This window comes from Triturus cristatus, unplaced genomic scaffold, assembly GCF_964204655.1.
Source record: "Triturus cristatus unplaced genomic scaffold, aTriCri1.1 SCAFFOLD_118, whole genome shotgun sequence".
NCBI classification, from domain to species: Eukaryota; Metazoa; Chordata; class Amphibia; order Caudata; family Salamandridae; genus Triturus; species Triturus cristatus.
The window spans coordinates 1,110,148-1,133,067 of record NW_028187322.1 but is presented as its reverse complement, the minus strand read 5'-3'; the positions used below and the strand labels follow the sequence as shown (position 1 = coordinate 1,133,067).

General features: G+C 47.5%; 1 pseudogene; it reads left to right on the top strand.

The window, feature by feature from the left end:
* The first annotated feature begins 475 nt into the window (after positions 1-475).
* Positions 476-22,920, top strand: part of LOC146771964 (olfactomedin-like protein 2A) — a 247,437-nt pseudogene continuing 224,992 nt past the window's right edge.

The window sequence follows — 22,920 nt, the reverse complement described above, 5'->3', positions numbered from 1 at the left end:
GATGCAGACCTGCTCAAAACATGTTGCTCTGGAAAGGTGCCTAAAATTAGCGAAAAACGCTGTTTTGCGTTACTCTGCACCAGAGGGGCATCACATGGTACGTACATGTGCATTCTTGTGCTACCATCCATGCTTTTTGACACAAAATCTACTAACTATAGCAGACACGGTTTTGCAGGAAAAGGTACCATCACTTTGAAGCAGTTGTTAAAAGGAGAAATACTTTTATTTCTCCTTTCCTTTCTGACTTTGCATGTGTGCTGCACTGTACAGCACACATACAAAGTGGGAAAAGTGTTACAGTTTGTCTAGGCATAGTATTGTGTACTGGATGGAAACCCTTCCAGTACAAAACCTCTGCTAGACTCACGCAGACACACTTGCACTATGGTGCAAAGGTGTGTGCGTGGCGCTCAGCAGTCTGATTGCGCACCGATGCTAAGGAGAGGGAGCAGAGTGCCATATCTCTGTAGATATGGTGCTTTCCTCCTCTCCCCCTGTCATGCAACTTTGGGTACTGCACTGCGTTGGGTGACAGGGTCGTAAATCTGGCCCTCATCGTCTGTTTATACCACAAGGTGGGCCTAGGGTCCCATTGCTTTAAAATTGCAAAGGATGCTAAAATTAAAGATTACATTCCTGGAGCTGTGCGCCTGATTCTTACTTGGGAGAGGGACTCAAAAGGTTGCTGCCTAGCAGTGAGTTAAGGAATCTGCTGCAGAGATCTGCGTGTAACCAGCAGGTCTTAGGTCTCATAATCGGTGAGGGAAACTCATTCTGAGCTAGATAAAAAGTGGACTATTGAGTTGGGCGACTGTAACAACCTATATTTAAAATCAAATGAGGAATTTAGCCTATCGTATGACTTATGCAAATGATCAATAGTACATTTTAAAGGCTCAGTGGGTGGTCCAGTCACCTTCATCTCTGTCCCTCTCCCCACAGGCCCAGAAGAGTGCCAGAGACAAGTGCCCAGAAGCCCCTGTGGAAGCGACGCCTAGCTGCCACTGCACGTGTGTCCTGTGGCGACTAGATGTGCAAGCCTGCAAGAGCAGAGCCTTCCCCGTCAACAGCTCATATTCCATTGATGCCTCAGCCACTGAGCCCCACTGCTGCTGTGACTGCCAGCTGGAAAGGTCCATGGCCAGCTTCTGTGACTGCCTCTGGAAGGCCGAGAAGATGGTGAACAGCGCCCCTGACATGTCCAAGGTAAAGAGCCGAATATAGTGGCGGTAAGCAGAGCCAGGTTACTGCTGACACCTCTGATATGGGGGCGCACATCAGGACACTCCCTCTAGCTCAAACCACCTTAAGACCCCTCTTCAGAAGCCCAGGTCAGGACATTCTTACAGCTCATGTTATATTATACTGTGAATGAATGAATGAATGAATGAATGAATGAATGGATGGATGAATGACGGGATTTATAAAGCGCACAGCTAGTTATGAGTGTCCTGGCTGTACTTTAGTGGTCGTATAACGCCTCTTATCCCTGACGAGGCTCTGGATCATATCCGGATCATTAGGTAAGAGGATACATTATTTAGTGTGCCTGGGTGGAAGAGTGCACTTATAGTGAGGCATGCGTGGAAGTCGCAAGCAGATGCTTACCATCTTTTGGGTAGTTGGATAAAAGGCTGCCCTGATTTTTGGCCTATTTGATCAACTCTGTGATTGTAATGCACTATACGGGGAAGTCTGGGGGGGCATGCACATGGCTTCAGAGGTGTGTGGAGGTTTTGATGCTTTGAAAATGCACTTACGCATGAAGTGCATCCTCTGATCTCACCTGTGGATGATAAGCTTATCTGTTTGGGATCAGCCAGGTATCTTCTGCCCTCCTGAATTCAAAGTGGTCATGGAGCATCCTTTTTCTTGCTAAATGTTATGTTATATTGATTTGTGTAGCACACTAATCACCCGAGAGGGTATCCAGGCACCTAAATCCAGTGAGTTCCACTTCTTTGCTGCCTGTACAGAGAGGGAGGTTCAACCAACATGCATTTCCCTAAGGGGAGGGATGGTCAGAAGCATGCCCGTCGGAAACAAATGGCGATCAAGGTGGATTCCATTCCTTCCATTTTGTTTGATGGTCCAGAGAGGATGATATTTTCTTCAAGGAAGGTTGAGATGTCATTGAAGGCTTTCATTTAGTCTACTCAGGCACAGTCTATTGAAGATAACTCGAAAGCAGAGTGGGTATGCCAGTTCAAGGCTGTGTTCTGTTTGATGTCAGAGGTCTTGACAAAGGTCTGTTGATGGTGATTTTAGTTCTTTAGACAGAAGAAATTGAGAGAAATATGTTCTTAAATATCTATGGTGCTCTCTAGGTGGCTTTGATGGGTTCCTCAAACTTATTGGCAGAGTGGCTTGGCGAAATGTCGGCTCGGTGGCTGGCTATTCTGGGTAGCTTCCCACATTGTAGGTTTTTGAGTGATGGGGGTTAAGGTGGTAATTCAGAGTCAGATTTGCTCCTCGGTGCTTTTCCAATCTCTTGGAACTAGTGCTTCCTCTTCTGCTTCTTGGTGACAGTTGTAGAAAATGTGCCTTTTTTGCATGGTCGACCTGGATTATTCGCCTCTTTCTGAACACATTTGTTGCTGGTAAAAGAACTTTGTGTACTGTGGCACAACTATTTAGTGTACACTGGCTCTAAAATAGTATTTTGTAAAATTGGCTTTACCTATTTGATACATGTATCTTTCCTTTCTAGCCATGGTAGATAGCACAGACAATGCACCAATGGCATGAGAGTTAAATTCATATGTGGCTGCAGTGTATATTTACACCACCTTCATAAATGACAAACGTATATGCCTGCCAGGAGTGCCATTATTCTCTGACTGAACTGCAGTGTGAAGGTCCTGCAGTAATACATGGTAAGGAGAAGTGCCTCTGTCACGTAGGAAGCCCTATTTGTATATATTAATAAGTCATTTCTAAAATATATATTGTAAGACCACAATGCAGGGTGTCTCAAATATAAAAAAACAGTGGCACCCTATATATTTAAAAAGTGTGCCCTCACTGGTGCTGATGTCCTAACAAGTATTTTACTATTTAGGGTCTGCTACATTTTCTATAAGTCAGGCTTAGGAGTGATTCAAATATTCAATTCTATATCTTCGCATTCAAAATTATTTCCTACTTAATTTTCAAAATATGATTTAATAATGAAGTCAGATTTTTTTTATAACCTAAGTGAAAAAGTAACTTAATAAAAAATGTACTTTAGGCTACATACACAAGAACTGCCTTAAAACCAGTTTTACCACTGATCACACCTTTGGAGCTGGGATATACATCCTTGGGTGGTAGAGTTAACAGCTTTGGCTAAGAAGACAATAACCTCACTCTGAGGCTAGGAAGGACAGGGTGGTGTTAACTGCTGACCACTTAACTGGTATAAGCTGTCTGGGAGTGGACAGGAATGTGTGGCTGAACAAAGGTCAACCATAGTGCTACGTCAATTGGCTTGGAGATGTCAGGGAGGGCTTCTCCTATTCATTCCCATAGCCCTTCGATACAGCCAGACTCCTGTCATAGTGGGGGGGAGAACCAGTGTGGACATTGTCAGTTGGGAGCAGAGCTCATCTAAATAGTGGAGTGGCTTAAGAGCTGAAGACAGGCCTGCCTATGGCAGAAGGATTTTACCATGTTGAAATGGGGCTCATGTGTTATTTTATTGCAAGGCAAAGAGGAATTACTACAAAGGGAGATGAGGGTTGTTAGAAAATAGTTAGGATTAGGTGCCAGCATTTCTCCTATCAGTGGCTAATGCAGAGGATAAATATGGTACCTCAACCACCACCTTCTCAGAACACTCCTGGGACGACTACACCTGAAGAAGAAGGTCCTGCTGGTAAAACAAATACTCCTGACTTGTGCTGTAAAAAGAGGATTTACTCAAGGACTCTAGACTCTTCGTGACACCCAGGGACTGGAAGTATTTTCAAGGGTTTACAGGTTGTCCTCCTGTTTGCCCGCTTCAGGCACCATGAGGGTTCCCCCCAGGGCAGCCCTGAAGGGTGCGAGGGGGGTAGGCTGAAGGCTGGGCGGGTACATATGGATGTTCCTGGCCCAAGTGATGCCGCTTTTGAGTTATATGATTCATTTTGTTCTCAGAAAATATTTGTTATGTATGTGTTTAGTTATACACATAAAGTTTGTTTGATATGTTATATTGCATGTATTTATGTTTTTGCAGTGTTACCCTGACGAAGGTATTCATACCGAAATTCATTGGGAAACCATGATGTTGGTGAAAAAAGTTCTGTTCATTGAAAATACAGAAATAAGAAATTAAAGAAGATCGCAGTCGCTGGACTGATACACTTTGTTTCTTGGAGTTATCTGTATGCTCATTTACATTTAATTCACATTTGTCTCCAAGACTAATTTGATTTATGTAAAACAATTTATTGTCATATATCGACAGACTGAATGTTCTGATTCATTGTTGTTTTTTACAATTGATTGATTACTGAGCCCTGTTCATTGTTAGATAAATGTTTTCTCAATTGTTTGAAAACACGCAAAAATAGACAGTAAAAAAATGTATTGCACCTTATTGGGCTTGCGTACAGTGCGCCCTTGAGCTCAAACATTTTTGTTTGAAACTTTATTGCATTATTAGAGCCTGACGGGGTTTAATCAGGTTGTACTAGGGCAGCACCATTTTTCAAGAGACCTTGAGTCCTTAGCACACTTTTTGAAAAATATTGTTATAGTTACTCAAATTTTTGGAGTGCAGGTTATCATATCTTAGCCAAGTAGTGGGTAGCCACCCTCACAGGGGCTTCCCCAGCCTTGGAGTTTGGTTCTTCCCAGGAAAAGACTCCTGGGATGTTGCTGATTCTCTTATGGGGCCTCCAGGCTCTGAGCACGTCCTCGCAGTCGAGGTAGTGTGGAATTGCGTGCACATTCCTATACAGTTGACATTGTTTGGAAGAAAACAATTTTATTTGGACAATCGTCCATCAAACATTCTAAAAACACATAAAATGGTTACAGTGTAAAATTAGTTAAAAACCCGTCTGGCCAACCCATCGTACCCCTGACTGTAATCCATCATTAAAACTCTTTTTGACAGAACGTAAAAACCAAACCATTCCTACTGCCACATCTAAATACCGCATTTCTGACAGAAACTCTACAGCCTTCCTCCTTCGTACAATTCTATATTTAAAAAACAATGGTGTTAAAAATGTAATACGCCTTGAAAGATAAAAAGCATATAAGTATATACAACAAAGAGTATTTTGCACTCAGAGGGCAGGGACAAAAAACGTTGTTATCCTGGACCCTGGCCCAACAAGAGCGGGATGAATGGATTGGATTACATCCCACTCTTGCCCTCAAAATTTCATTCCGCAGTCCGGGGTCAGATACCTGCATCAGGTAGGGAAAAACAGTATCCAGATCTAGAGATTGTATTGAAAAACTGATCTAAGGTTTCTGACTCAGGTAGGTCCAGACGAGAGTCCCAGCCACCTTTGCAGCAGACTCTTTCAATACTTGTTTACCTGGAAAAGGGGACCAGGACATAATTGTACCACACTCAGAATGAAGGTTCATGATACGACTTAATCGAGTCCTTACTTCCCTTGCTCACCTTCTTTCACTGCCTTAAATCTCGTCCTAGCAGAGTTTAGAGACCTTTATCACTTCATCATCCTCCGAGAGTCTATTAAAATATCTGAAAGCCCGGGTAAATAACAATAAATTCCAATAGGTAAAATTGAACTCGCTCCTTATGCCTTGGACCATGGTACCAGGTGGAAGCGACAAAAGTGTTGTGAGAACTGCCCCTTCTAATCGGTCCCATTCATAGGAGGAATCAAAGGAAAAGACCTCTCCGCCATACAAGCCCAGGGGAGGTATTTTCCCTTTGCAGGCCCTCTCTAAAGGAATATGAAACAACCCTCTATATTTCCAATTAAATCTAGACAAGTAGCTGACCTGTAGCAACGACTTCTGCTTAATTCAAACCCAATGTGTGTCCCAAATTAAATTCCTCCCACATGTCAAACCTAAATATTTATAATAATCAACTGACTCCACCTCCCGGGTGTTTAAATGCCAGCTGATATTGTTTAATCTCTTTTATCAAAGACCAACACTTTGGTTTTCTCTAGAAAAATTTGAAGTTGGTTCTGCTTGCTATATGTTTCAAAGGCATATACCTTCCTCTGCAGACCAATTGGGGTGTAATCTAACAGTACTAGATCGCATCCATAAAGCAGACAGGCAGTGTACTGTTTCCTAACTTTAGGGGAAAAGGACTTTGTGTGGGATGTAAAAGTAGGGAAGTCTGTTAAAAATAAACAAAAATCCAGGGGTTCTAAAACGCACCCCTGCCAAAGGCCATTCTTCATGGAGATTCTCTGGGACAGCCGGCCAGATTAATCGACCTCCACTTGAGCCCAAATGGCAGAGTGGAGGGATTGTAATACACTAAAGAGGTTCGGAGGAAGCTCCCAGGTAGCAAGGTTTTTCCATAGGGTGTCCCTGTCCACCGAATCAAAAGCTGACCTGAAGTCAACAAAACAACAACACAGCATTTGATTTACTTCTAGAGCCTTCTTAATGATGGCCCATAGCGTGAAGCAATGATGTATGGTGGAATGGCCCTCCCGAAATCCCTCTGGCTCAATTGGGATTAGCTTGGATTCGAATGCCCAGTCTTCCAATTTACATAGAATATTTTTGAGAATACCTTAAGAGGAATATCCAAAAGGCTGATCAGCCTATAAAGTGTAGGATCTGAACCATTCCCTTTTTTAAAGATAGGTTTTACATTGACCCTTTCCACGATGGCGGATGGAGGCCTGTTGAAGAAATCCACCTGAACAAGAGGGAGTATACTGATGCCCACCAATCGCTATTCAATTTAATTATTACGGCTGAAATGTTGTAAGGACTGGCGGCCCTTGGGAACTTTATTCTGTCAATAACTGCTCTTACCTCCTTTATTGAAAACTAAGTGAAGGGGAGCTTTTTTATCAAGAGTTCCCTAGGGTCTGGATGAAACGTAAGGACCTCTATATAAATCTACCAGATAGGTTTCCCACATATCTTTAGGAATCATACATACTAGAGCCTCCCTATTTCGACCACTGGACTTGTTGACCTTTGCCCAGAACTTTATTTGATCCCCGGAGACAAAGATTTCCTGCGTCTCATCCCACTTACTATGATAGAAGAAGGCCTTTTTCTCCTTAATCAACTGCCTATATTAGGACTTAAGCTTAACCAGCTCCTGGGATAGTACAGTATCTGTGTATCGCCTAGCTCTCTCAGAGGCTCGTCTCACCAAGCACTTCAACTCTTGACAGGCTAGGTCAAACCAACCCTTCCCCTTTGTTTGATGGCTACCTGGTAATCCCCACTCCCTTACATTTATAGCAATACAACCCAGTACATTGAGAACAATTTCATTGAACCACACGATTCTGTTCTCCGAGCAGACAGAGAGAACTTCAATATTCTCTTTTAAAGTAAATGCAGCCAGGCATTGGAGATGAATAGGATCTAAACGTGTCGAGAGCCGCCGCAGATAGGATACTTTAACTTTAAAGGGCAATACCCTCTCTACAGCCATTGCTCGCAGAGACTAAGGACTAACATGTAGCCCAATGGTCGCTCCATCGGCTCGCAGAGACTAAGAACTGCTGAGGTAGCCCAATGGTCGCTACCCTCGTACTTTGCCACTTTAAAATCTAAAAAGAGACCAAAGTGCTAAGCGGGCCTGAACACATAGTCAATCGGACCTGGCGACAGGCCCTGCTAGAACATTTCAGCTGCAGGCATATCACTATTAAAATGTCCATTTAAACAGATCAAACCATTATTCACCAACCAACGATTCAAGGCTTTTGCCTCTTTTTTAATATCACCAGAGGGAAATTGGACTGGAGGGATGTTATACAAATCCAGAGCATGCTACATCTGTAAGTCCACCTGGGCGGGAAAAAGACGGGCATTCACGCTTTGGAAATGTTGCTACCAAATTCTGAAAGGATTACTCAAAGGATTCCAACCAGCCTTTCATTCTCTGGTACGCTTCTTTATGAATATATACATTTACAATAGGGATGCACCTACAGATATTATTACTCTGACCGATTTCAACCACAGAAAGCTGTTAACCACTGGCCACATTTATAACATGCAATGATTTTACCTTCGTAGATATTAAGGTAAGAACTCCTGCAGATGCTCTCCCCTTCCCTCTACTCTGACCTTTACTAGTCATTCCCATGAAGCCTTCTAGGGTGCTTTGTTCTCTCAACCAAGACTCCTGAAGGAACACCAAATGGTAGGGTTTTCAATCTTCCTTCCAATTCACCACTATGCATGAGGCGCTCAAACCTGTGGATATTCCAGCTCAGGATTCTCATTTTTGGAGAGGAACCCTCTCTGTATGTGAAATCGGGGTAGGAATCTCGACCCCTGACATCCGAGAGTTGCAGCAGGTGGGTGAACTTTTACCCTGCCCCCATACAGCGGCCTCCATCTACTCAGATGGTCTTTTACTAAAACATCCTCAAAGTTTGGACAGCTAACTATCTTGCCATGATCTTCCAGTCTTTGAGACTGGCCTTTTATAGGAATAAGCTGTAAGTCACTCCCATTGGCTGGCAGATAACCCATCATGAACACTTGAAAAGGAGGACAGGATACGTTCAGACTGGGGGGCAGGTGCGGCAGGGTTCTTTTTGGGGGTTGGAGGCTTGTAAGCCTGCCTTGGCCAAATCATCTACCGCCTTGAGCACTAACTGAGCTATACCGGTTAGGAAGATGCACAAACATGTTGTTCTGGAACATGGGCCGGTTTACCAATGCAAACAGGGAAATGCGCACTTGCTCCTGTGGAATGTTGACTAAGCACCCAGCCTGCCATACAGGCTTGGGTGCGTGCACTGGCCCTCGTGGTGGTTCAAATACGTGTCCATCATGCCGTTGCAGGCAGAAGATTGCACCCTGGCACCTATGGCATTGCTGATAGGTGCCCGACCTGCCAATGTGGGCCAATGAGCGCATACATGCATCCCCGGTGTTCTAATACCCGAGTCAGGCCTGTCGGGGCAGGCCTGTGTTTGCGCACTGGCACCCATGGTTCTAGTAGCAAAGTACCCGGTTCGCTATCTCGAGCCAGATGTGTGCAATTGCATCTATTAATGGTCATCCCGTGTTCAGCTGGCCAGGGAGGGTGGTGTGTGCACCCTTGCTCCCAGGGGCCGATCTGTAAATGCAGATCGGTGGGTGAGCACTAGCAGCTATACTGAGTAAACTCAGGAGCAGCATATCCGTGCAGGCCGCTGTGTGTGCACACCTGAGCCTGTTGTACCTGTGATCGATTGTGCAGCCTGCCATCGCAGTAGTATGTACGTCTTAATAAAACTTATGTCCAGTCTGTCGTTGCAGACTGATGTGGGCGCACTTGCACCTCTGATACTGGACACTATGTGTTCGACCTGCCATTGCAGGTAAGTGTGTGCAATACCGCACATGCACCCAGGTAGTGAGGAAAACCTGCATGTGTTTTCTCTACCGTTGAGACTTGCTCTTCCCATACGTTGACATGGGGAAGTGATTGACATTACTTCAGGCTGCAATGGTGGATTGCAGTGAAGCAGCCATATGATGTTTCATATCAATGGATTCGCTGTGCCAAACCCTTTTCAAGGGTAATGGGGATGTTGGCATAACTTGCTTAGGAATGCCACTTTTAGAATACGGGTATTTCTATGCTTCAGAGTCCTGTGTGCCGTGGTGCCTGGTTTCAGTGGATACCAGGGGTTGGTGGAGCACATCTGTGCATTCCCCCACAGACATAAACCATAGGCATACAATGGGAATAACAGACCTCTGCCATTTGAGGGTCGGATGGAATAGACAGGGAGAGCAAGGTTTTTGGCACTTGGCTTCTCAAGAGCGAATCATTACCCCACTAAATATTAAGATCTACATTCCACAGCCTCATGGCAGATAGGTCTACAATTTAGGAGAGACATCAAGGGTTCCAAGGAAAAACCCTACACCACCCCCTAAATTTAAAGGCATACGATAGTATAACTATGGATGCCATCCTTTAGCAAAGGGTGAGATAGGCTTGTGGGGACGTGGGACTGGAAAACTGGACTGCGTGGTGCACTCTGTCGTAGGACTCTGTTGTGCACATGCAGAATTACTGCCCACGAAGGGGGCAGAGTGTCCTCTCAGAATAGTGTCTGGCCTGGGACGAGATCTGCTGAAGAATGGTGCCCTGAAGTGTGCTCTGCAAGGGCCAGTCTGTGGGTCTCTTGTTCTCTCAGGGATCTCAGTCACATCAATGATCACCCGCAAGGGACTTCCACCACCTCACATACATCTGGAAAGCAGTGTCCTCTCAAGTGCCCACATCAGCTACTAAATCCCAGCAGGTTCCATGGTGAGCGTGGAAAAGACTTGTGCCTGGAACGGGGGATTGTCCAGTGTGGAGCCCAGACATTTTGCCCACATCAAAGGCGTCTGGTTTCCGAACGCAGGAACCCTGCACTCAAAAGCATCTGGTTGGTGGCGAGGGGATTCCCCTGTTGCAGGATCCAAAGCAACCTGCTTTGTCGAACATGTTGCATCTCTCTTGTGTGACACGTCGACTGCATGCTCATTGCGTGCGGTGTCCCATTCACATGGTGTGACCCTCAATGGTGGGGTGTACCCGTAGCAGTGCCACATTCTCCCTCATGTGGCTCTGCTGCACTTGTGCCTTTTTGTGTGACTTGACTGGTCTGGTGCAACCTGATCATCGTGAGCTGGATGTGGTGCCTTCTGTCCTGGGAGTTACAGAATTTGCAACTCTTTATTGTGTGTGACCAGACTTGCCAAGTGAAACCCCTTTCAGCGTGCACCAGTCATAATGCCAGGGAGTTACGGAATTGCAACTCACCATGTTTGAGATCTTAAGTGTCTGGTGCAACTCTGCCAACGTGCACAAGACGCTGTGCCCGGATTGCCTGTGGATGACCAACATCATTGTGTACCTGACGGGGTGTCTCATCCTATCGAGGGCGCCCCAGGTGTTACTCCCCGTTCATCGGTTGTTCCCTTTTTGACCATCATAGCGGTGGATCAACAGCCCTTTCCTCACCTTGCCTCTCCCGGTGACATCTTGGCACCAGGTAGCAGCGAGAAAGATTGACTGGGTCAAAGGAAGGCTTCCAAGTTCGGAAGCAGGTCAAGAGACTGCATGACTCCATTGGGTTTTGAGACCTGTGGGTGAACTTCCAGAGTGGCTGCTAAACGCCCCTTGTTTACGTCTACCTCTTAAACTTGCTACATATTCCCACCTGCTTCCCGAAGTACCAAGACTAAGTAGCTTCAGTGTGCCGCCTCATGTCTGGGAGGCGGGGTTGGTTATTTACCATCTGGGGGGATAGGACAATTGGGATGAACTGGAGGGTGGAGGGAGGCTGAGGTCACGGAGTCTGCAGAGTGTGTTATCCCTTGACCTGCTTGGGTACTAGTCGAACCGCATTGTGGTGCTGAGGTTGTATGTGTGCAAGAGCATTCTGTACGGACTGTACTGGTTATCTGTCGCACCGCAGAGCGGTGCAGAGTGAGTGTGTGCGAGTGGGAGTTAGTGTGTGGACTGCCTGTGAGCCACAACACTGGCCGGCGGTGCCTGGTTACACGTTGATTTGGTGCCAAGAGCACAACACATCTGACATTGTGTTTTCCCACGTGCCTCTGGCCTGCAGTGCTTTTATAAAGTGTTCTTGTTGCATGTATGTATATATTTGTGATGTTGTTGTGACCTGGAGAGTGCCATATAACTGTGTGGGACTGTATTATCAGGATTGCCAGGGTAGGTCTTGGGTGGACAGTGTGTTGCACTGCATAAAGGTGCTTCTGTTGTGGGAGGGGACAGATTAGGAAATGTCCCCACGTGCATACTGTTGATATCATATCACACGAGTGGGCACAGTACTGCTAGTAATTATTCCAAATGTGTTTTATGACAGAAAGTAGCTGATGTTAATGTTTTAAAGATTGAATGTGTGTTTAATACGAACATTTTCACATACATCTTGTGTGAAACGTCTTTTGTGATCCTCAGTGTATTTATTGCGACTATCTGTTGTGCCTTTGCTTTACACATTGCCTCTGAATTAAGCCTGACTGCTCAGTGCCAAGCTACCAAAGGCTGAGCACAGGTTGTAACGCACGTGTAATCACCCACCGTTGACGGGAGCGGTAGGTTCTGCCTGGCTGGGGACATCCACTCAACCATCCAGAAAGTGCCGGTTCCAACACACCATCAAGAAGATCCGGCTTCCTAAGCCCCCAATGTGATGGATACCAAAAAGGCAGTGGAGGTTTTTACCACTCAAATAAGAGTCTACGGATTCCATCTAGGAGTGACACAGTCCACTGGTAGGTCTTGCTACTGGAAAATCTGCAAGTATATGAGTCTTTAGGGTTCCTTTATAGTGCCTAGCAGGAGGAAACTTGAAATCATGACATTCCTGCAGCTCACACCTGGCCTACCCATACAGCCCACAGCAGGACCAATCCTGAAGTTTACACCAGAACAGCATTAAAGCTGCCCCTGAAACTCCAAATTAATTCATTCCCACAGCTCAAATCAAAGCAGTGATGAAGCCCGTCTATGCGATATATGTCAAGACTGGGATATTCCCTGCTGCTTATACTAGATCAGGACATTCCTTCCAGCTCCCACTAGACCAGGCAACTCCCTGCAAGTCAAACCAGGGCGTGAAATGTATGATTCCACAGCTCACACCTTTTTAGAACTTGCTGTAGCTCACTCCAGATCAGGACATTCCCTAAAGATCGCACCAAGGCAGTTGAAAAGCTCTTTTGTTAATACCTCAGATACAGGCATTCACTACAGATCAATCAGGATATTCCTGGCCCCACAGCTCACACAGGGCAATGAAAGAGCTCCCTCAGAAGCCCCTAGCAGGATATTTCTGCAGCTCCTGCTGTGCAGTCTAACCCTGTTGCCTGTCCTCTTTCTCTCAGATCACCACTTTAGCCGATGACCTGTCTGGAGCTGTGCATAGCTTGGACCTCAGGAAGCTGAACTCAAACCTGCATCGCATCCAGACCCAGATGGAGGCTCTGGAGCAGGTGAGTGACAGTGCATTGCCTGGTAGGGCTCATTTGATAAAAGGGGTCTTATAGGGTAATATGCATGGTACAGAATGCAAGAAAGAGAATGGCATGGCAGGACCCATGGTGTACAAGGAATAGAGTGGTAGTGTAGAGTGTATGGTGTAGAAGGATGTGACAAAAGAAGAGTGCCATAACATAGACCGCATGATGAAGATGGCTGGGCAGGAAGTGGCAAGTAGAACACATGGTGTAGTGAGGAGAGACGGGATGAGTTTCTACTGCAGTAGGACAGGGCAGGATAGGGGTGACTGCCAGTAAGCTTGTCCGCTGGTCACTTCCCTGCGGAGACAATTTCTTGTCCAGGCCTTCAAGAAAACAGCTGTCCCTGGGACTTGTCAGAGCCTCTCTAAGGCACCGGACCCGCGCCTCACTGTCCTGATCACGGGGCCCCCCTTTCATCACCCTCAGTCACACCAGCCCCCTCCCCCCGATGCGCCCTTTGCCCCGGCCTTCCTCTCCAGCCTTAGCGTGCGAGCAGAAGCCTGCATCTTCTCGGCCAAAGGTGCTGAGTGATCATGTGGGAAGGAAGGCGGGACGCCCTGGGCTTGGAGCAGAAATGCCAAGTAGCGCCGACCCCTGAGGGCTCTGCTTGAGTTCCATCCTCAGAGCTGTGCGGGAGTTCATGTACTGGAACACCGGTGAATGGAGCTGGGCACTTTTGAGGTGTATTTTATTTTTAATTTTTTGCAGGTTTATATAGCACGAACTCGACCCAATGGTATTGGAGCGCTTTACATGAGTACCAGTTACGTTACACAAGGACACATTCACTTTTTAGGTCTCGCCTGACGATAGTAGCGCATGCGCTGCCCTCGCCATGCGAGTGCCTTTTGCAATCAATTGTCCCAAAGGCATACATGCACGAGTCGGCATGGACAAAGATGGCTGCTCTCGCCATTTATCCAAAGCAAACAGCATGCACGTGTCCGTACGGACTGTGGACAGTCCGACGCCATCTTGTTGTCATAGCCACGAAATGCCGCGTTGGGCTGGCCACATGTGCGTGCATTTTTTGTCCCTCCGTACGCGTGCACATGTTGAATCAGGGTTAAGCTGCTTCGCATCTGCATAACAATGCCCGGACCTGCGTGTGCGCCCATGTCTGTAACACCCAAAGCATGCAGTCTGCAGTAGGATGGAGCAGCAGCGCCCTCTGTTGGACAGTGGTGACGACAGCATGTTCACAGAGATACACATGGTAATGAAACTTGAGTCATGACAGACAAGTCACTGCCGCAGGGTGTCTCGCAAGGCCTTCGCTCTGATGTAAGCCACGACCCCTGCTTCAGTGTACTTACATCCCTGGGCCAGTAATGTCGTTCAAGCCTCTTCTCTCTCCTGTACAGTTCTTACCCATTAAGAATGCTTCGCTTGTGCTTCTTCTGAGATATATTTTCTCTCTCTTGAGCCACTCGCGCCTCCGCCCTGTACCTCTACCGTCTGGGGCATGTAAACACCTCTCACAACCTTGAGATGAGGTCAAATAAATCAAAAGACAGCGAAAAGACAACTTCTGCAGGTAAAGGGACCGCACCTGTCCTGTCCCGAAAGCCTTTCGATGGTTTCCTGTTGCTACAAGATCTCCTTTGTAAAGCCTTTCACTCCGCGTCACATACAATAAATGACGTGGAAATGGTCCAGTTTTCCTTTGCATGACATTCAAGAGATGCTCTCAGAAAAGGACGCCGGGCCCGAGATCAGGTCTTCGACTATTCATCCCACACTGCTCAAAGAAAGCCACGGGCTTCACTGTAAGTCTGAGCCCCTGAGGTCTGCAGCTCACCGCCAGCAAGGACACAAGCCATCAGCCACCCACAACCACCTGGAGGTAAGGATGCTGGAGCCCTGGTTAGTCCTCCCCTGACTACAGTAGTAACAGAAACGCACCTACACCCTTCTACCCAGCAGTGTGAGAAAAAGAGCAGAATCCCATCTCACTTAAAGAAATATCAAAATCTTATAAAAACAAGCATTGGCATAGCCCGTAGGTCTCGCCTTTAGGACCTTATAAGTGATTAGTTATCCAGCACAATATCCTTGGTGCAACAACATCAACTGTTGCATTGCTAAACACTAATAAGGTCCCAAAGGCGAGACCTATTTGCTATGCCAATGCTTGTTTATTTTTTTTGTTGGCACAGGATGTGGAGTCGAACCCGAGGCTCGAACCTTGGTTTCCCAGCTCCAAAGTCGGCAGTCTAGCCGTAAGACCACGTCCTCTCCCTAAGGAGGAGAGCTGTTCATGGCGGTACAGAACTAGAATAAAATGGCGCTCTAGTTAGGAAGGTAAGGACACTCCTGCTTTGGTAGAGGTGTCTCACGACTCAACCAGCATGCGGTGCTGCAGGAAGGGAGGTAGCCACGAAGAGTGCAGTGGGTGCAATGACATGAGAGGCAACAGATGTGGGGGGAAAGGCTCCCCAAGTATGCCTCATTAATGACACCACAGCAGGGCAACTTGACCCATTTGGTGCACTTCCTACGTACCTGGCTACAGAAGGGGATTGAGGGGCATTGGCAGAGCTGTGTCTCGGGAATGGAGTAGTGGAGGATGCTACTGGCACCTGAGAGGTACATCACTAGGAGAGCTGCGTGGAGGTGCAGGACATGCGTGAGGTGCTTTGGCAGACAGGACCGGACTGGCTGTTGCGGGCAAATAGCGTTTCCCCGGAGGGCCGCCGGTTTTGGGCCCCTGGAGGGCTGATTTTGTTACCGGGGGTCGGCAGTATCGGCCCCCTGTAACAAAATCGGCCGAAACCAGCCCTCACACACAGCTCGGCTGCACACCCCCTCTCACCAGGGGGGCCAGCCGAGCAGTTTGCCAGGACCGGTTTCGGTTCCCAGTCCGGCCCTGTTGGCAGAGCTGTGTATAGGTCTCAGGACTAGAGTAGTAGAGGATGCTACTGGTACATGAGAGGTACATCACCTGCATGGAGGTGCGGGACAAGCAGGAGGTGCATTGGCAGAACTGTGTCTAGGTCTCTGGACGGGAGTAGTAAAGGATGCTACCGGTACCTTAGAGGTACCCCACCAGGAGAGCTATATGGAGGTTTAGGACAAGCTGGAGGTGCATTGGCAAAGCTGTGTCTAGGTCTCGAGACTGGAGTACTAGAGTATGCTACTGATACCTGAGAGGTATATCACCTACATGGCGGTGCGGGACAAGATGGAGGTGCATTGGCAGAGCTGCATCTAGGTCTCAGGACTGGAGTAATCAAGGATGCTACTAGTACCTGAGATGTACATCACCTACATGGAGGTGCAGGGCAAGCTGGAGGTGCATTGGCAGAGCTGCTTCTAGGTCTCAGGACTGGAGTAATAGAGGATGCTACTAGTACCTGAGAGGCATGTCACCTACATGGAGGTGCACGACTAGCTGGAGGTGCATTGGACGAGCTTTGTCTAGGCCTCAGGACTGGAGTACTAGAGGATGCTACTAGTACCTGATAGGTACATCACCTGCATTGAGGTGCAGGACTAGCTGGAGGTGCATTGGCAGAGCTGTGTCTAGGTCTCAGAACTGGAGTAATAGGGGATGCTACTAGTACCTGAGAGGTACACCACCTACATGGAGGTGCGGGACAAGCTTGAGGTGCATTGGAAGAGCTATGTCTAGGCCTTAGGACTGGAATACTAGAGGATTCTACTGGTACCTGAGAGGTACATCACCTACATGGAGGTTCAGGACAAGTTTGAGGTGCATTGGAAGAGCTATGTCTAGGCCTTAGGACTGGAATACTAGAGGATTCAACTGGTACCTGAGGCGTACATCACCTACACGGAGCTTGAGGACAAGTTCGAGGTGCATTGGAAGAGCTATGTCTAGGCCTTAGGACTTGAATACTAGAGGATCCAACTGGTACCTGAGAGGTACATCACCTACATGGAGGTTCAGGACAAGTTTGAGGTGCATTGGCAGACCTGCGTATAGGTCTCAGGACTGGAGTATTAGAGGATGCTACTGGTACCTGAGAGGTATATCACCTACATGGAGGTTTAGGACAAGCTGGAGGTGCATTGGCAGAGCTGTGTCTAGGTCTCAGGACTGGAGTAATAGAGGATGCTACTAGTACCTGAGAGGTACACCACCTACATGGAGGTGCGGGACACGCTTGAGGTGCATTGGAAGAGCTATGTCTAGGCCTTAGAACTGGAATACTAGAGGATTCTACTGGTACCTGAGAGGTACATCACCTACATGGAGGTTCAGGACAAGTTTGAGGTGCATTGGAAGAGCTATGTCTAGGCCTTAGGACTGGAATACTAGAGGATTCAACTGGTACCTGAGAGGGACATCACCTACATGGAGGTGCAGGGCAAGCTGCAGGTGCATTGGCAGAGCTGCGTCTAGGTCTCAGGACTGGAGTAATAGAGGATGCTACTAGTACCTGAGAGGTATGTCACCTACATGGAGGTGCGGGGCTAGCTGGAGGTGCATTGGACGAGCTTTGTCTAGGCCTCAGGACTGGAGTACTAGAGGATGCTACTAGTACCTGATAGGTACATCACCTGCATTGAGGTGCAGGACTAGCTGGAGGTGCATTGGCAGAGCTGTGTCTAGGTCTCAGAACTGGAGTAATAGGGGATGCTACTAGTACCTGAGAGGTACACCACCTACATGGAGGTGCGGGACAAGCTTGAGGTGCATTGGAAGAGCTATGTCTAGGCCTTAGGACTGGAATACTAGAGGATTCTACTGGTACCTGAGAGGTACATCACCTACATGGAGGTTCAGGACAAGTTTGAGGTGCATTGGAAGAGCTATGTCTAGGCCTTAGGACTGGAATACTAGAGGATTCAACTGGTACCTGAGGCGTACATCACCTACATGGAGCTTGAGGACAAGTTCGAGGTGCATTGGAAGAGCTATGTCTAGGCCTTAGGACTTGAATACTAGAGGATCCAACTGGTACCTGAGAGGTACATCACCTACATGGAGGTTCAGGACAAGTTTGAGGTGCATTGGCAGACCTGCGTATAGGTCTCAGGACTGGAGTAATAGAGGATGCTACTAGTACCTGAGAGGTACACCACCTACATGGAGGTGCGGGACACACTTGAGGTGCATTGGAAGAGCTATGTCTAGGCCTTAGGACTGGAATACTAGAGGATTCTACTGGTACCTGAGAGGTACATCACCTACATGGAGGTTCAGGACAAGTTTGAGGTGCATTGGAAGAGCTATGTCTAGGCCTTAGGACTGGAATACTAGAGGATTCAACTGGTACCTGAGAGGGACATCACCTACATGGAGGTGCAGGGCAAGCTGCAGGTGCATTGGCAGAGCTGCGTCTAGGTCTCAGGACTGGAGTAATAGAGGATGCTACTAGTACCTGAGAGGTATGTCACCTACATGGAGGTGCGGGGCTAGCTGGAGGTGCATTGGACGAGCTTTGTCTAGGCCTCAGGACTGGAGTACTAGAGGATGCTACTATTACCTGATAGGTACATCACCTGCATGGAGGTGCAGGACTAGCTGGAGGTGCATTGGCAGAGCTGTGTCTAGGTCTCAGGACTGGAGTTATAGAGGATGCTACTAGTACCTGAGAGGTACACCACCTACATGTAGGTTTAGGACAAGCTGGAGGTGCATTGGCAGAGCTGTTTCTAGGTCTCGGGACTGGAGTATTAGAGGATGCTACTGGTACCTGAGAGGTATATCACCTACATGGTGGTTTAGGACAAGCTGGAGGTGCATTGGCAGAGCTGTGTCTAGGTCTCGAGACTAGAGTACTAGAGGATGCTACTGGTACCTGAGAGGTACATCACCTACATGGAGATGCGTGACAAGCTTGAGGTGCATTGGAAGAGCTATGTCTAGGCCTTAGGACTGGAATACTAGAGGATTCAACTGGTACCTGAGAGGTACATCACCTACATGGAGGTTCAGGACAAGTTTGAGGTGCATTGGAAGAGCTGTGTCTAGGTTTCAGGACTGGAGTAGTAGAGGATGCTAACAGTACCTGAGAAGAGCATCACTAGGAGAGCCACATGGAGGTGCAGGACATGCGTGAGGTACATTGGCAGAGCTGTGTCTACATCTCTGGACTGGAGTACTAGAGGATGCTACTAGTACCTGAGAGGTATATCACCTACATGGAGCTGCAGGACAAGCTGGAGGTGCATTGGAAGAGCCATGTCTAGGCCTTAGGACTGGAGTAGTAGAGGATGCTACTGGTACCTGAGAGGTACATCACCTGCATGGAGGTGCAGGACACGCTTGAGGTGCATTGGAGGAGCTGCGTCTAGGTCTTGGGACTGAAGTAGTAGATAATTCTACTGGTACCTGAGAGGTATATCACCTACATGGAGGTGCAGGACAAGCTTGAGGGGCATTGGCAAAGCTCTGGACTGGAGTAGTGGAGGGTGCTACCAGCATATGAGAGGATCCTCACCAGGAGAGCTACATGGAGGTGCATGATATGCGTGAGGTACATTCGCAGAGCTTTGTCTACGTCTCTAGACTGGAGTAGTAAAGGATGCTACTAGTACCTGAGAGGTATATCACCTACATGGAGGTGCAGGACAAGCTTGAGGTGCATTGGCAGAGCTGTATCTACGTCTCGGGACTGGAGTAGTAGAGGATGCTACTGGCACCTGAGGGGCACATCACAGGGAGGGCTGCATGGAGGTGCAGGACAGGCTTGAGGTGCATTGGCAGAGCTGTGTCTATGTCTCAGGACTGGAGTAGTAGAGGATGCTACTGGCACCTGAGAGGCACATCACAGGGAGGGCTGCATGGAGGTGCAGGACAGGCTTGAGGTGCATTGGCAGAGCTGTATGTAAGTTCCATTGAAGTAGCAGTGGCTCGTGCAGGTCGCTATTAAGGTGTGGTCAATAGGAGTGCAGAGCCGAAAGAGCAGGGAGTGCTGCAGGTCAGGAATGTAGGGTGGTAGAAGAGTTTTAGTGTAAACAACCAAAGAACATCAAGGGTGGATTCAAAAGACCGCAATGTTCGCCCAAAGTTCCAATCCGTTTTGTCCCCATGCACTTCTTTTCCGGTACATTGGGTACCACTGCCCAGCAGAAAACAAATCAATTTGTAAGTGCAATGGTGCACCCGGAAAAATTGTAGTCCACAAGTTCTTTTATTCCAAAGTATCTTTATTCTTCCTTTAATTAATAAAAACATTTTTCCATACATAAGAATATCTAGTCAAACCAGTTTTGTTCAAAGAGGTTTTTGAACTTCCTCTGGGCTCAAATGTATCCACATTCTTTATAATCCCAGGGTGACGAACATGGCTTTCGAGAGGTGATACATATCAAGGTATCATCTGGGAGACACTATTCCCCAGCAACTTTTTTGATCTCCACACTGAGAGTATAAAGAATGTGGATACATTTAAGCCCTGATGAAGTTCAAAAGCCTCTTTAAACAAAACACATTGGCTGCATATTCTTATGTATGGAAACATGTTTTTATAAATTAAAGGAAGAATAAAGATACTTTTTTTTTTTTAAACTTTATTTCTTTATTTACCATTAGCACAGCATAGCAATACAGGCGTAGAAGTTCACTGTCAATGTCCTTACAATGGAGAGCAGTAATATGGAGCATCAAACATCAAAACACTGATTGATATGGAGAGCATCTGTTAGATGACATAGATCAGCTAGGCATAGAAAACTGAATAAACAGCAGGCCTGGAGGCCCTTCCCCTCACCCCGAAAGCAATCAAGCGTCTCCCAGCAGTAGGGATATAGGCCCACTCGTAGCCAACCACCACAGACGAGGCGACATAGTCAATGGATCCCAAGTACTGGAGGATAGTGCAGCGCAGAGGAGATAAAACCTTGAAGATGAAAAAGCTAGTCACCCCACCCTCGCAGGAACACTAACCCGTTCTAGTTGTGAGCCGGTGGCTCGTTGAGCAGTATCCACATATGACCTGTATGGGCCCCAGATGTCCTTAGGACGGGAAGACTTAGGCAGGGTGTTAGAGTATAGTTCACTGTTGATGTTGCAATGAGCCAGACAGTTCAACCAGCCTTGCAGAGTGGGAGCTGGCTTGCGGCCCCAGAGAATAGCTATTACTCTTTTGGCCAGTAGCAGACTGAGGGCTGCGAACCTCCGGACGTTCTTAGGGAAGTTTACCACATACCCCAGCAGTGCCACTTCAGGTGTGGGGATGAGTGTCAGCTCGGTGATGTCGCCTAGTTTACTATGCACGCCCTCCCAGTACAACTGTAGTTTTGGGCAGGACAATGTAAGGTGTGCAAAATTGGCGTGAGGGGCGTCGCACTTGCGGCATGTGTGGGGTCTGGACGGGTCTATTCTATGGGCTTTGGCAGGGGTGATGTACATTCTGCGGAAGAATTTAAAGTGTAATAGTTCATGCCTACTGTTTAGTGACACATCCTTCGTCACAGCACAACAATTAGTCCACTGATCGTCTGTGATTGGGCGGCCTAAGCCTTCTCAATGTTTGCGGATCTTGTCGTCATTGACCGGGATCATCCTTGCGCATGTCTTATACAGTTTAGATATGAGATGAACCTCACTCTCATTTTCAATAACGAGTGAAAGATGGGCGAACGAGTCAGGTTCAATGGGAAAACCAGGCAACGTGGCTCGAAGAGCCAAACGAATCCGGCCTAGTACAAAGCTGTCCATAAATGTGGCGTCGTGGAGGCAGGCATCCTCCGTCATGGAGAAAATGTGACCGTCAGGGTCTAAATCACCCAGTTTGGCCAAAGTGTGCTGCACCAGTTTTTCACCGGTGATTGGCAGCCAGTGGGAATTGGGGATCGGGAGAGCAGAAGAATATAGTGTGGAGGCGCCGGAGATTCATCGTAGCTAATCCCAGGCCCAGCTGGTAGTGGAAACAGTCTAGATATCATTAGGGTCTCTGGGTACGCTCTTGGGTAATACAGTGGATAACTGCTCAGGGAGGACAAAATCAGCCTCGGGCGTAGGAAGGGGATCCTAGCGTCAGGGTGGAACCATGCAAAGGCATAACAGCATTGGGCCACAAGATAATACTAGTGGAAATATGGCACCCCAAACCCACTCCTCTCATACGATAGAGAGCACCTGCCATCGTACGCGTGCCTGTTTGCCCCCCAAAACCAATTTAATAAGGTGTGATCATAACGTCAAGAAGAAACTGTTAAATATTGTTAAAAAGATATAAAAATTTAGGGAGAACCACCATCTTAATAACCGCCACTCTGCCGGCGAAAGACAACGGCAACTGCAACCATATTTCCACTTGAGCTTCGAGGGCGCTGATAGCCTGCCCATAATTGAGGCTAAGGATCTGGGCGGCGTCAAGATGGATGTGTATGCCCAGATATTTAACTGAGTCAGAGCACCATTCGTGGGGGAATTTACAGTCTCACTGAGTCGTACTGGAGGTTAAGGGGAAAATAACCGACTTGCGCCAGTTGATGCCCAGGCCGGAGAGTTGGCCAAAACGGAGAATCTCTCTGATGAGTGGATCTAGGTTAACCTGGGGTTCTCTGACACAGAGGATGGTGTCGTCTGTGTAGAGCGAGACTAGTAGAGGCCCGGTATCGAACTGTAGGCATCTCTGCAGATGTTTTCCCTTAAAATGTCGAATTAAAGGGTCCATGGCCAGGATGAACAATAAGGGGGACAGAGGACAGCCATGTCAGGTGCCGCGAGATAAAGAGAAGGGTTGGGAGAGCATGCCGTTCAGGCTCAGTCTCGCCGTAGGGCGACAATATAGTAGTACGGTGGCGGATATGAATCCCACAGGCATTCCTATA